Here is a 14,739-nt window from a genome sequence, read left to right as displayed (position 1 = left end):
ACAAGTGATTTTAATCCCTGTGTTAGGTTTCACCATCCCCATTCTCTCCTTTAAAAACTCTCACATTTCTGTTAGCACTCGTTTTACTGCTGCATTATGTTTAAAAGCAAGGATTGTTGTATTTACCTACAGGATCTGTTCAGCATGAAGGGAGATGCTGCCTAGAAACCCACATCCAAGAAACTATCATTTCTTGAAAAGCAGACTTAGCATCAGGAGAAGTAGGAGCAGCAGGTGTACTGGCTGCTTGGGATGAAATTGGAGGCTGAAAATTACCTGTTGAGTAAAAGTAAGTTTTAAAAAACAAGGAAATACTCAGAACTGAAATGCTTATGGTTGAAAGGAAAGGCTATTACAAAAATGTTAATGGTTTAAAACAGAAAGAAAGGAAAAAGGATTTGGTTAAAAAAATGCAATTAATAGAAGTCATAAAAGAAAAAAAATCAAAAATTAAACAACGCCCACCGACAAGGACCACTTTGAAAAACCAAAAAGAATCCAACCAACCAAGCAGCTAAACCCAGACTAATATAAAAAATATCTAAGCAAATAAAAGACCCATAGGAAAAAAAAATCCTCCAGCGTTAATTTTAATCCCTGGGTTAGCCTCCAACATCCCCGTTCTCATCTTTAAAAAGTATTACACCATTTCTGTTTGCATTAGGTTTAACGCTCCATTGTGTTTATAATTAAGTGTTGCAGGATTGGCCTCCAGAAGCTGTGCAGCATGAAGGGAGATGCTGGCTAGGAACTCACATCCCAGTGACTAAAATTGCTTGAAAAAGAGACTTTGGAGAAGGAGCAGGAGCAGGACAAACAAGAGGTGTACGAGCTGCTTGGGGTGAAACACGAGGCTGAATATTATCTCTTATGGAAAAATAGGATTTACAAACCAAGGAAATGCACCGATTGGAAATGGTTATGGTTGAAAAACAAGCCTATTGCAGAATATGAATAGTTTGTAACAGAAATAAAGGAAAAACAATTACTCCCCATGGATGTGGGCTCTGAACCCACATCCAAATGACAATAATTTCTTCACCAGCAGACTTATAATCAATAGCAAGAGTAAGATCATTAGGTGAAATAGGTCCTTGGGGACGCTGTGAGGAGTCTGTCCAGAGAAAGTGAATTTGCTTCAGATATGGTAAATTTGAAAAAGCAAGGAGATGTAAGGAATGGAAATGGTTTTAGTTGGAAGGAAAGGCAATGTTGGTTCCAACCACAGTAAAAGTTCTGTAGGATGACACACCGGCAAATACCTTGCTTCCAGACGCAGTACAGTATCTGCTGGTGAGTGGCCTTCAGATGCAGTACAGTATCTGCTGGGTGACGTACTGGAGGCTGAGCCGCTTCCAGACACAGAATAGGTTCTGCCGGCTGTCATACTAAGGAGGCCTGAGTCGGTTCCAGATAAAGTATAGGATCTGCTGGGTGACGAAGTGAAGACAGAGTCACTCCCAGACACAGTGTAGGTTCTGTTGGCTGTCATGCTACTGGAGCCTGAGTCGGTTTCAGACAGAGTATAGGTTCTGAATCTTGGACGTCCCCAGAATGCTGGAATAAAAAAAAAATGAATATAAACAAATCAGGAGAGAATCTACATTTGCTGTTAAATAGCTCTGACAAGAGTATGTATTTGAAGTACTTACAGCTGTTTGCTCCTTGTCTTAATTGCTTATTTGAAACACATGGCATATAAATATGCTATATTAATCCTTAAAAGACAAAGGACATTAGCACAAGTATCTTGCCCTAGGAAGTATTGTAATCAGACGTTGTTTGAAGTTCTGCATATTCTCACAGACATATTTTACCCCTCGTCCTTATAATTTCTAGGGTGTGTTTTTTAATCAAGGAAACAAACTTCTACAGTCAGACAAAAATGTTCATCCCTGTGTTAGTTACACCACCCCTTTCTTGTCTGAAGAATGTCTCAGAACATTTCTCTTTGCGCTAGGTGAATTGCTCCATTATCGTTACACTAAAGTGTTGCTGTATTTGCCTACAGAAGCTGTGCGGCATGAAGGGAGATGCTGGCTAGGAGCCCACGTCCCAGTGACTAGAGTGACTGCTCTCTTGAAGAAGAGACTTACCAGCAGGAGCAGGAGCAGGAGCAGGAGCAGGAATGACAGCAGGAACTGGAGCAGGAGCAGGAGCAGGAACAGGAACAGGAGCAGGAGCAGGAGCAGGAGCAGGAACAGGGGCCAGAATTGCACGAGCTGCTTGGGGTGAACCACGAGGCTGGAAAATATCTGTTGAGTAAAAGTAAGATTTAAAAACTAAGGAAATGAACTGTTTGGAAATGGTTATGTTTGAAAGGAAAGCCTAATATAAACTGTGAATGTTTTATATCAGATAGAAATGAAAAACCCTTTGGTTATTAAAAAAAAGGAAAGGAAGGATGAAAGAAAGAATGAAAGAAAGAACGAAAGAAAGTAAGAAAGAAAGAAAGTTGGAAAAGAAAAAATTCAAAAATCAAACACCCACCCACCTACCCACCTCAACCACTCCCCAACACTAAAAAATGTCCAAGCAACCAAACATCAAAACCCAAACTAAAACCAAAACAAACCCACAAGGACATAGGAACTAACAGAAAACACATTCCAGTAATGATTTTAAACCCTGCGTTAGCTTTCACCATCCCCTTTTTCTTCTCTAAAATGTATCACAACAATTTTGTTAGCACTAGTTTTAATGCTCCTTTATGTTTTCCCTTAAGTTGCTTTATTGGCCTACAGAAGCTGTGCAGCATGAAGGGAGATGCTGGCTAGGAACCCACATCCAGGGGGCTACAATTGTTTGACAAGCAGACTTACCTGCAGAAGCTGGAACAGGAATAGTAGGTGTATGGGGTGGTCTGGGTCCAAAGCTAATCCAAAATATATCTGTTCAGAGAAGGTAAATTTTTAAAAGCAAGGAAATGCATAGAACTGAAATGGTTATTTTTGCAGAAGATGATTAAAAACCATTACTGCTTTATAATAAAATGAAAGGAAGAAGCCTTTGGGAGAGGAGGGGAAAGGGAGAAAATAAGAAAAAAAAAAAAAAAGTTAAAAAACAAACACCCACACACTCACTATTGCTACTTTGCAAAACAAAAAAAATCCATGCAACAAAGCAACCAAGCAAAAAAAAAAAAAAAAACACAACAAAACCCAACCCTAAAATAGCCAAACAAATGGGGACCAATAGAAAAAAACCACAGTAATTACAGAATTCACAGAATGACTAGGTAGGAAAAGACCTTAAACATCCTTGAGTCCAACCCATGCCTTAACACCTCCACTATACCACTAAACCATGGCAGCGAGTGCCACATCCAGTCTTTTTTTAAACACATCTAGGGATGGTGACTCCACCACCTCCCTGGGCAGACCATTCCAGTACTTTATCACTCTTTCTGTAAAAAACTTTTTCCTATTATCAAACCTATATTTCCCCTGGTGCAGCTTGAGCCTGTGCCCTTGGGTTCTGTCAGTTGCTGCCTGGAGAAGGAGACCAACCCTCACCTGACTGCAACCACCTTTCAGCAAGTTGGAGAGAGTGATAAGGTCACCTCTGAGTCTCCTTTTCTCCAGGCTGAGCACCCCCAGCTCCCTCAGTCATTCCTCACAGGGTTTGTGCTCCCAGCCCCTCACCAGCCTCGTTGCCTCCTCTGGATGCCCTTAAGCATCTCAAGATCCTTCCTAAACGGAGGGGCCCAGAACTGGACACAACACTCAAGGTATGGCCTCACCAGTGCTGAGTACAGGGCAAGGATGACCTCCCTGCTCCTATTGGCCACACCATTCCTGCTCCAGGCCAGGATGCTATTGGCTTTCTTGGCCACCAGGGCACACTGCTGGCTCACGTTCAGCCAGTGTCAAACAGTAACCCCAAGTCCTTTTCTGCCTGCGCACTGTCCAGCTGCACCATCCCCAGCCCATAACATTGCAGGGGCTTATTGTGGCCAAAATGCAGGACTCAGCACTTGGATTTATAAAACTTCACCTTGTTAGACTCTGCCCATCCATCCAACCATTCCAGATCTCTCTGCAGAGCCCTCCTACCCTCCAACAGATCAACACACACTCTCAGCTTAGCGTCGTCTGCAAACTTACTCATGAAAGACTCAATCCCCTCATCCATGGCATCAGTGAAGATACTGAACAGAGCTGGCCCCAGCACAGAGCCCTGAGGGACACCCCTGGTGCCTGGCTGAAGCTGGATGCAGCACTGTTCACCACCACTCTCTGGCCCAGCCATGCAGCCAGCTCTGAACCCAGCACAGAGTGCTCCTGCCCAAGCCGTGGGCTGCAGCTTTTCCAGGAGTGTGCTGTTGGAGACAGTGCCAGAGGCCTTGCTGGAGTCCAGGCACACAACATCAACAGCCTTTTCTGCATCGACCAGGTGGGTCACTTGCTCATAAAGGGAGACCAGGTTGGTCAAACATGACCTACCCCTCCTAAACTCCTGCTGGCTCCGTCTGATACCCTGGCCATCCTGTAAGCACTGTGTGATGACACTGCATATAAACTCTTCAGTCCCCCTTACTGGGGACTGAGGTCAGGCTGACTGGCCTATCATTAACAGGATCCTCCTTTCCACCCTTTTTATCAATGGGTGTCACATTGGCCAGCTTCCAGTCTTCTGGAACCTCACCAGTGAGCCGGGACTGTTGGTAAATGATGGAGAGCAGCTTTGCAATCTCATCTGCCTGCTCTCTCATCACCCTGGGATGGATCCCATCTGGACCCATGGATTTGTGAAGGTCCAAGCAGCTCAGCAGTTCTCTGACTGCCTCCTCTTGCATAACGGGGGGACCATTCTGCTCCCCGATATCATCGAGCAACCCAAGAGGACAGTTGTCCTGAAGGCAAGCCTTCCCACTAAAAACTGAGGCAAAGAAGGTGTTAAGCACCTCTGCCTTCTCCTCATCTGCAGCTAAGTTCCCTTCTGCATCCAATAAACAACAAAGGTTGATCTTACTCTTCTTTTACCATTTACTAAATGATCTTCTACCATTAATCTATTTACAAAAGCATTTTTGATTATTCTTTACAAAAGTCAACACTTTAAGTTCAAACTGAACTTTGGCCTCTTTAATTTTTTCCTACATGCTCTAGCAGCCCCCTTAAATACTTCCTGAGAGACATGACTCTCCTTCCAAAGAGAATACATCCTTTATTTTATTCCTAAGTTCCTCCAAAATCTCCTTGCCCATCCAGGCTGGACGTTTGCCTCATCGACTCATCTTTCGGCACACAGGGACAGTCTGTTTCTGTGCCCTCAAGATCTCTGTTCTGAAGCTCACCCACCCTTCCTGAACTCCTTTGTTTTTAAAGGCTGCTTCCCAAGGAACTCTCTGAATAAGTGTCCTGAACAGGACAAAGTCTGCCCTCCAGAAGTCACATGTGAAAGTCTTATTAATGTTCCTCTTGATTTAACCAAATATAGAAAATGTTATAATTTTATTATCACTGCAGCCTAAGTGACTTCCAAGCACCACATCTCCCACCAGTCCGTCTCTATTTGCAAATAACAGATCTAACATTGTCCCTCCCCTGGTGGGCTCACCCAACAGCTCTGACAAAAAGTTGTCCTCTGCAAACTCTCCCTGGACTGCCGTTTTTCAGCTGTGTTGAGTTCCCAAGAAATGTCCGGCAGGTTGAAATTGCCAGCAAGAAAAATGGCTGATGCTCCAGAAACATTCTCTAGCTGTTTATAGAATGAATTGTCCACCACTTCTTCCTGGTTGCGTGGACAAGAACAGACTCCCAGTAGGATGTCAGCCTTGTTGGCCTATATATTCCCTAATATAAAGGGCCACCCCTCCACCTCTTCTCCCTTTCCTGTCTCTCCTGAAGGACTTGGAGCCATCCAGTGCAGCACTCCAGCCACGTGAGTCGTGCCACCACATTTCTGTGATGGCAATGACATCATAGCTTTGCTGCTGGACCGTGGCCTCCAGCTCTTGTTTGTAACCTGTGCTGCGTGTATTGGTATACCTGCACCTCAGCTGGGCTGCTGATTTCACTCCTGTCTCAGGCTTACCACCCTTGGGCCTGCTTCCAGACAGCCCAGATGCATCCCCTTTCCCCTTCAGACCTAGTTCCATGTCCTTTCAACAAGTTCTGCCAGTTCATGAGCTAAAAGCCTTCTGTCCTTAACAGAGAGACAGAGCCCATCTGGTTCCAGTAGAGCAGGTGCTGTAAAAGTTGCCCCATGATCAAAGAACCCCAAATTCTGCCGATGACACCAACCTTTGAGACACTTGTTGATAATGTGAGCTCTCCTATTCCTTTCACTGTTTTTCTCAGCCACCAAAGGAACTGAGGAAAAGACTACCTGTACCCCTGTCCTATCAACTACTTGTCCCAGTGCCCTCAAGTCCCTTTTAATTGTCCTGACACTCCTCTTTTCAATCTCATCACTGCCAGCCTGGAATATCTGCCGTGGGTAATAATCAGAGGGCTGAATCAGCCCAGGAAGCCCCTCAGTGATATCCCAGGCCCCAGGGAGGCAGCAGACCTCTCTGTGGGGTGGGTCCTGTTGACATGTGGGGCCCTCTGTTCCCCTCAGAAGGGAGCCATCCACTAGGAGTACCCTTCTTTTTTTCCTGATGTTAGAGGTGGTAATCCTTCTCACAGATGAGTCATAATTGGGAGGCTTACTGGGCAGATAATTTTCTTCTAAATCATCTGGTTGACTCTCTAGATGAAGGGGTTCATACCTATTCTGAAGTGGCACCTGACTTGGGGATGGGGGTCAGGAGGAATTTTTATTATTACCTCCTCAAGTAGGTACCCATTTCCAGTCCCCTTCACCTATCAGGTGTCCTTCTATTGTCTGCCAGTGAGAGGCATGGGAGTCCTCTGACTCTTGGTGGGCTTCCCTCAAGGATGGAAGGGCAAATCCACCAATCTATTTCCCTTTCACTTTCCCTGATACTCCTTAATCTTTCAACTTCCTCTCTAAGCTCAACCACCAGAGAAAGGAGATTGTTCCCCTGTTCACACTGCAGGCAGGTTTCCTCCACAACGCCCCCTGAAACTGCTACTAAGCTCAAACAGTCCGCACAGGAATGGGTCTGGACCGATGTAACCTTTTTGGAGGGTTCCGTTTGATTATGTACACTTGTACTAACTACAGTTTTCAATTGCGTAAAAACCATTACTAACGCAAACCCCAAAAACCACCAACCAACAGAAACACTGCAAACAACACACAGCAAACTTTGCGGGCAAGAAAAGTTGCAACCCTGCCTGCTTGCCCTGCCTGCGCCAACTGCTACGCAAACTGCTGTGCCACACCCTCAGAGAATAAAAATTCATACTAGTAATTTTTAGTATATTTTTAGTATACAAAATATAATTTCAATCCCTGTGTTAGGTTTCACCATCCTCTTTCTCTTCTGAGAAAAGTCTTACAGCTTTGCTGTTAGCACCGGGTTTACTGCTTCCTGATGTTTGCAATGAAGTATTGTTGTATTTGCCTACAGAAGCTGGGCAGCACGAAGGGAGATGCTGGCTAGGAGCCCACATCCAAGGGACAACAATTGCTTGACAGGCAGACTTACCAGCAGGAGCAGAAACAGGAGTACGAGGTCTTCCAGCTGCTTGGGGTGAAATGGGACACTGAAAGGCGTCTGTTCAGAGAAAGTAAATTGACTTCAGAGAAGTCAATTTTAAATTTTCTTCAGAGAAGAAATTTTAAAAAGCAAGGAAATGCTGAAATGGTTATGGTTGGAAGGAAAGACGATTAAAAAAACGTTACTGGTTTATAACATAATGAAAGGAAGAAGTTTTCAGTTAAAATAAATACAGAAAAATAAAGAAGAAAAAAAAAAAAAAAGAAGAAAAAAAAAAAAAAGAAAAAATCAAACACCCACCCACCCACCACCACCACTCCCCAAAACAAAAAAATCCAACCAGTTTAGCAGCCAAACCCAAAATAAAAGCAGAAATAGGGACCAATAGAAAAAAACATTACAGGAGTAATTTATTTTAATCCCTTTGTTAGGTTTCTCCACCCCCTTTCTATTTTCCAAAAAGTCTCAGATAATGTTTCTCTTAGCACTAGATTTAATGTTCCCTTATGTTTATAGTTAAGTGTTGTTTGCCTACAGAAGCTGTGCAGCATGAAGGGAGGTGCTGGCTAGGAACCCACATCCCAGTGACTACAATTGCCTGGAACACAGACTTACCAGCAGGAGCAGGAACAGCAGCAGCAGAAGGAACTGGAGCAGGAGCAGAAACAGGAAAAGCAGCAGGAACAGAAGCAGGAATAGGAGGAGGAAGAGGAATAGGAGCAGGAGGTGTACCACTAGGTTCAAAGTGAACTTGCGGAGATTCTGTTTAGAGAAAGTCAATTTTAATAAGCAAGGAAATGCACCATACTGGAATGGTTGTGACTGCAAGGAAAGGCTATTACAAAATGTTAATGGTTTCTAATAGAAAGAATGGAAAAAGCCTTTGTTAAAAAAAAGGGAAGGAGAAGGGAAGGGAAGGGAAGGGAAGGGAAGGGAAGGGAAGGGAAGGGAAGGGAAGGGAAGGGAAGGGAAGGGAAGGGAAGGGAAGGGAAGGGAAGGGAAGGGAAGGGAAGGGAAGGGAAGGGAAGGGAAGGGAAGGGAAGGGAAGGGAAGGGAAGGGAAGGGAAGGGAAGGGAAGGGAAGGGAAGGGAAGGGAAGGGAAGGGAAGGGAAGGGAAGGGAAGGGAAGGGAAGGGAAGGGAAGGGAAGGGAAGGGAAGGGAAGGGAAGGGAAGGGAAGGGAAGGGAAGGGAAGGGAAGGGAAGGGAAGGGAAGGGAAGGGAAGGGAAGGGAAGGGAAGGGAAGGGAAGGGAAGGGAAGGGAAGGGAAGGGAAGGGAAGGGAAGGGAAGGGAAGGGAAGGGAAGGGAAGGGAAGGGAAGGGAAGGGAAGGGAAGGGAAGGGAAGGAAGGAAGGAAGGAAGGAAGGAAGAAAGAAAGAAAGAAAGAAAGAAAGAAAGAAAGAAAGAAAGAAAGAAAGAAAGAAAGAAAGAAAGAAAGAAAGAAAGAAAGAAAGAAAGAAAGAAAGAAAGAAAGAAAGAAAGAAAGAAAGAAAGAAAGAAAGAAAGAAAGAAAGAAAGAAAGAAAGAAAGAAAGAAAGAAAGAAAGAAAGAAAGAAAGAAAGAAAGAAAGAAAGAAAGAAAGAAAAAGAAAGAAAGGAAAAAATAGTAATACCAAAAAAACCCAATAAACCCACCCACTCCACAGCCAACACTTCCCAAAACCAAAAAAATCCAACTCCCCAAGCAACCAAAACCAAAGGAAAATAAGAAAACCCAAGCAAAGAGGGTCGAATAGAAAAAACAAATTACTGTAGTAATTTTAATCGTTCTGCTATCTTCCACCATTCCCTTTCTCTTCTGAAAAGTCCGAGATCATTTCCATTAGCACTACTTTTGTTGCTCCATTATGTTTACACTAAAAATTATTGTTGTATTTTCCTACAGAAGCTGTGCAGCATGAAGGGAGATGCTGGCTAGGAACCCACATTCAAATGACTACAATTGCTTGACAAGCAGACTTACCAACACTAATAGGAGAAGGAAGAGGAATAGCACCACCAGGAGAAAGAGGAGACAATCCAGCTGCTTTGGATTCAAAGTGAACTTGTAAAAATTTTGCTCGGAGGAAGAAATTTTATAAGGCAAGGAAATGACAGAACTGAAGGCGTTATGGTTGCAAAGAAAGGCCAATATAGAAATGTTAATGGTTGCTAACAGAAAGAAAGGAAAAATACTTCATTAAAAAAAAAAAAAAGAAAGTAACAGAAAAGAAAGAAATGAAAAACAAAACCAGCAAAAATCAAAGACCCACCAAAAATCAAAACCCATCAAAAAGAAAACACCCGCCCAACAACCACCACTACTACCCAATAACAAAAGATTCAACCAACCAAACCCAAACTAAAACCAAAAATATCTAAGCAAATCAGGACCAATAGAAAAAAAAATAACAGTAGTAATTTTAATGCCTGTTTTATCTTTCACCATCCCCTTTCTCTTCTGTAAAGTCACAGATCATTTCTCTTATCACTAGTTTTATTGCTCCACTATGTTTCAAATCAAGTATTGTTCTATTTACCTACAGAAGCTGAGCAGCATGGAGGGAGATGCTGTCTGGAAACTCACACCTAAGAAACTATAATTTCTTGAAAAGCAGACTTACCTGCAGGAGCAGGAGGAGTAATAGGAATAGGAGATGAAGTAGCTGGTGCAGGTGCAAAGTGAACTTGTGGGGATTCTGTTCAGAGAAAGTAAATGTTAAAAACCAAGGACATGGACAGAACTGAAGGGGTTATGGTTGCAAAAAAGGCTATTGCAGAAATGTTAATGGTTTATAACAGAAAGAAAGGAAAATCCTTTGGTAAAAAAAAAGGAAAGAAAGAGAAAGAAAGAGAAAGAAAAATAAAGACAGAGAAGGAAAGAGAGAAAGAGAGAAAAAAGAACAGAAATAAAGGTAATGTATAAAAATAAAAAAAACTAATACCCACCCACCCGCCACCACCACTCCCCAAAACCAAAAAAAACAATCCAACCAATCAAGCAAGGAATCTGAACTAAAACCAAAAAACCCCCAATCAAATAGTGAGCAATAGAAAAAAAACCATACAGTAGTAATTTCAATGACTGTGTTAGCTTTCACCATCCCCTTTCTCTTCTGGAAAATATCTCAGGATGTTTCTCTTTGCAGTAATTTTATTGCTCTCCATTATGTTTACAATTAAGTGTTGCTGTATTGGCCTACAGAAGCTGTGCAGCATGAAGGGAGATGCTGGCTAGGAACCCACATCCCAGGGACTACAATTGCTTGAAAAGCAGACTTAGCCTCAGCAGAAAGAGTAAGACTCTCAACAGCTGATAAGGATCCATAGTTAGAGCCCAAAGAGTCTCTTCCTGCTCTTAATACATCAATTTTGGAAGCCGCCAGTGAGTAGACATCCTCAAAATTTCTAACCACATTCTTAAATCAAAGTAGAAGGAATCATTAGTGCCAGGCAAACTACACTTAAATGGCAAATAGCACATATCCAGATTTTTACAAAAGACAGATTTTTTTTTTTTTTAGCAGAGAAATAAAATAGAGTTTGTAAGCCAGGGAGAATGTCAGTCTCAGGACTTAAACATCAAAAACATCTAACACTGGATTTTCTATTTTTTTCTAAAATGTTGAATATTAATATCATTGAGGAAAAGGGAATTGCTCCATACCCTAGTTAGGAGCTGCTTTGATGAGATGTTTTCAAGCATGCAATACAGCATTGAGCTCTTGATACAACTTTTTCATTTTATTTCAATACAAGACGTAGTGCAGGTTCAATTTCTGTTGACAATTACCACACAGTTTCAGGCTAATGTTCACACTGGCAAGATCAATCAATTTACTAATCCTTCCACTCCACAGCAAAACAATGAACTTGGCAGTAAGAAAAGAAACATCACAAACCTACAGACTTCTGAAAACAAATAATCTGATTGCACTAGAACTGGAAAAATGTAGCTGTTTCCATGTATGCAGTGGAAGAATGTCCCAATTTTGTTATATTGATTGGATTGATGATAAAGTTAGCAGGACAAGAGAGCACAGATGATTTGGCAGTACTGGTCACTTTATATCTACCCCAAGTAGTCTCAACTAACTGTTGAAATTATTGGTCTTCTTTACAATGGTTAATCACATTTTATTTGTTATGATTTTTCCCTTCAGATAGTACTACATTGGTCTTTTGAATGTAAACCTGTGATACAGACAAAAATCAGCTAAGTATCACAAACAGGGATTTGCAAAGGTTTTTCAGTTTTCCTTTCCTTGGTTTCACATTAATGATTTTCAGAATAGATGTTAACACAGCTAAAATCCATCAGGTGATTTCATCGTGGTGTCTAGGAAACAGCAGTGGCAAATTAACCCGTATCACATCTTTTCTCATCAGAAAGAATCTCCAAAATGTCTTGGTGCTGTGGTCTTAGTGCCAAAAGAGGATTATTGCAGATTATAAGGCCTTTAATTGAAATGTTCCCATCACAGACTAAGGCAGTTGTAGAGAATGTGCCTGCAAACAACTCCACTGCTTTTAATGACAAGTGTCCCTAAAGTCATTCCTACTGCTTACCTCACTCAAGATTGCAGGACTGCCCTTAATACAGTTTGGTATAGAGTAAAACTAAAATCCATTAGGTCACCTCTGTCCATAAAAGGCAAACTTTGTAATAAAACCTCAGTAATGAGCTTGGAAAGAAATGAAACAGGAACTAGAGATGAGGGCTGAGGAGAGAGAGAGGGAAAAGGGTGAAAGAGAGATGAGGAAAAGGAGAAAGAGAAAAAGGGATGGAGAAAAGGAAGTTCACAGTGACACAGACTGTGAGCCATTGCTGCTGTTTGTATATGTATTGAGTTACCAAGTGCACCTGAGGCTGCAGGTGAACAAGAACTTCACAGTTCTGCCCCACCAGCGAGCTCCCCAGCACATACTGTACTATGTTACTTATACCACAAGCACTCTGTGCAAATATGAAATGCAACTTTTTGTGTTTATGATTCTCTTCTGGAGAGAAAGAGGGAACAGGCTGCATGTGCTACTGCAGTCATTGTGAGGTCAAAAAAGAATGGGAGTTGAGATGGGATTTAAAAAAAAAAAAAAAAAAAGCAACATCCACTACCAAATTAGGAAATAAGGATTTAAAAGCTGGCGATTGCCACAATGCCTCCTGTGGAAAGATGCCACCCATGGGACCTTTTGTGCAGCTCTAAAATGGATCATCACTGTACTGGGAAAAGATTTGTAATTCTGCCTCTTGACAGAAAAGTTCATCTGTGCTAATTAGCTTTATGGGAATCTCAAGGCATTCCATATTCCATATTTCCATAGTTTAGTGTGGAAACATGATAATGCACACATAATTTATCTCTTTATCATATTGAAATGTATGTATGCATGCAAGAGGGCAACAGTGAAAAATTTCCCGTTTAGACTCTGCCTTTCTTGAATGTTTGATTTTGTGACCCTGATCCTGCAATTATATACTGCATTAGAAAGGAAAATCTACAATCAATTGGGAGGAATTACTGCAGAAGCTTACACACTGTATGCAATACTTACCTTGCCTAAGTTCCTTGCACTTTACTTGATTACCTACTCTCTCTCTAATTCAGACAGAGAAGCACAATGAAAGACATATGTACTCACTTTGCCTTTTGTTCTCTCATTGGGAAAAAAAAATCTGTCTTGGCACTAATGTATTCTGCACAGCTCTAAAGACTAATATAGTTTCTGTAGAAGACATCAAACTTAAAAACAATGAGGAGGCATTGCACTGAATCTATGTTCAGAGCTGAAAATATGGCACGTCTTCTGTTAATTTCTCTTTTTTTCCCACTCATTGTTTTATCCTAACAAAATTAGTAGTTTGAAATGTGCAAGTTTTTAAACCTACATGGGCAACATAGCTTCTATGTTTAAACATTCTAAATAGCAGTTTCTTTTAAATAAGGAATGCTCAAAACCCCACAATTGATTCTAAAACTCTGGGTTGAAAAAAATCAGATACTGACCAAGAAGGAATATGAAAATTTTGTCTTTTTTTTTTGGTTGGTTTTGTTTGTTGGTGGGGATCTTGATTTTGGTTTTGTTTGTGGTTTTTTTGGGTTTTTTAATTAGTCTTTTGTATATTAATGGGAAAAAAGGGAGGGGGATAGAGGGATATTAATTTTTAGGTAAATATACTTCTGTCCATGTTTGTATTGCTGTCAGTTATTTAACGCTGTAACTGCAAAATTAAAAGTTACCATCATCTCTGAAATACCATCTGCAGGAGTATAATTAGAAATTGTCTTTCAACTGTTGACTGCAATAGTTTTGAAGCTTTTTGCTCTCCACATGCTCAGAGCAGCTGTATCTCAGATGCAAAAAATGAAAGAAAATTAAAAAAAAATTAAACAGGATTGGTTTTAGATTCTAACCTGGAAGGATGCAGCCTCTGGCCTGCCCGCCGTTGCTTCCTCTGGAAGGGTCTGCAGCTGCAGGCTGGGGAGTGGCGCGGCTGCTTCAGCACCTGATGCTGCTGCCTGCTCTTTGGCCTGAAGGGAAAATACCCCAGCATCAGTGGTCATTCTCCTTCAGACACACCAGCGGGGATGAACGGTGGCCCCTTGAGCCCATTGAGTGGACTTGCTTTGATCACTGCACCTAACATCCATGAATAAAGTACGACTGATTGAATTTTCATTGCAAATAAATCTCTAATTCAAAGGGCTGGGAGAGATTGCTACCAAAACAAAGCACCTTGCCCTGCCCTGAAAAGAGAAAGGCCAAGGATATGGCACCTATGTATTACTGTAAGAACACAGCACTTGCTGCATGACATTCACTTCCAAAGTTTGAAAGAAGCAGTATGGAGATGGTGGTGGCACAAAGGAAATTTTCTATCAGCACAGTTTGCTGTAGGAGAAAGATGCAGTTCAGATTCTGTCACTTTCCGTGAACATTAAAGGAAAGAGACTAGAAAAAGATATCGGAAAATAAATAAATTAAATAAATAGCAACAGTTTTGGTGACCTCTGAAACTAAAATAGTGATTCCCACATTGCTGGGAATTAAAGATATAGTAAGGGAAATTGACACTCCCAGGTAAGAAATCACTTTTGCTCTGTGCTGCTCTAGATTAAAAACAGTTATGAAACCATCTGCCATGAGAGCTATAGTTGAAAAAGTCCTTTCTCCTAAATAATTCAT

General features: G+C 41.7%; 1 long non-coding RNA gene across 1 annotated transcript; it reads right to left on the bottom strand.

The window, feature by feature from the left end:
• Positions 1 to 2,825: 2,825 nt before the first annotated feature.
• LOC143692025 (uncharacterized) lies at positions 2,826 to 8,331 on the bottom strand. Its single transcript, XR_013179884.1, has 3 exons — positions 8,192 to 8,331; positions 7,565 to 7,633; positions 2,826 to 2,891 (listed from the first exon to the last, which is right to left on the bottom strand). It is a non-coding gene; the product is annotated as an uncharacterized LOC143692025 (long non-coding RNA).
• Between the last annotated feature and the right edge of the window lie 6,408 nt (positions 8,332 to 14,739).

The sequence above is a fragment of the Agelaius phoeniceus genome, chromosome Z (assembly GCF_051311805.1).
Source record: "Agelaius phoeniceus isolate bAgePho1 chromosome Z, bAgePho1.hap1, whole genome shotgun sequence".
NCBI lineage: Eukaryota > Metazoa > Chordata > Aves > Passeriformes > Icteridae > Agelaius > Agelaius phoeniceus.
Note: the sequence above shows the minus strand (reverse complement) of the source record. Positions and strands in the feature narration are given on the sequence as shown.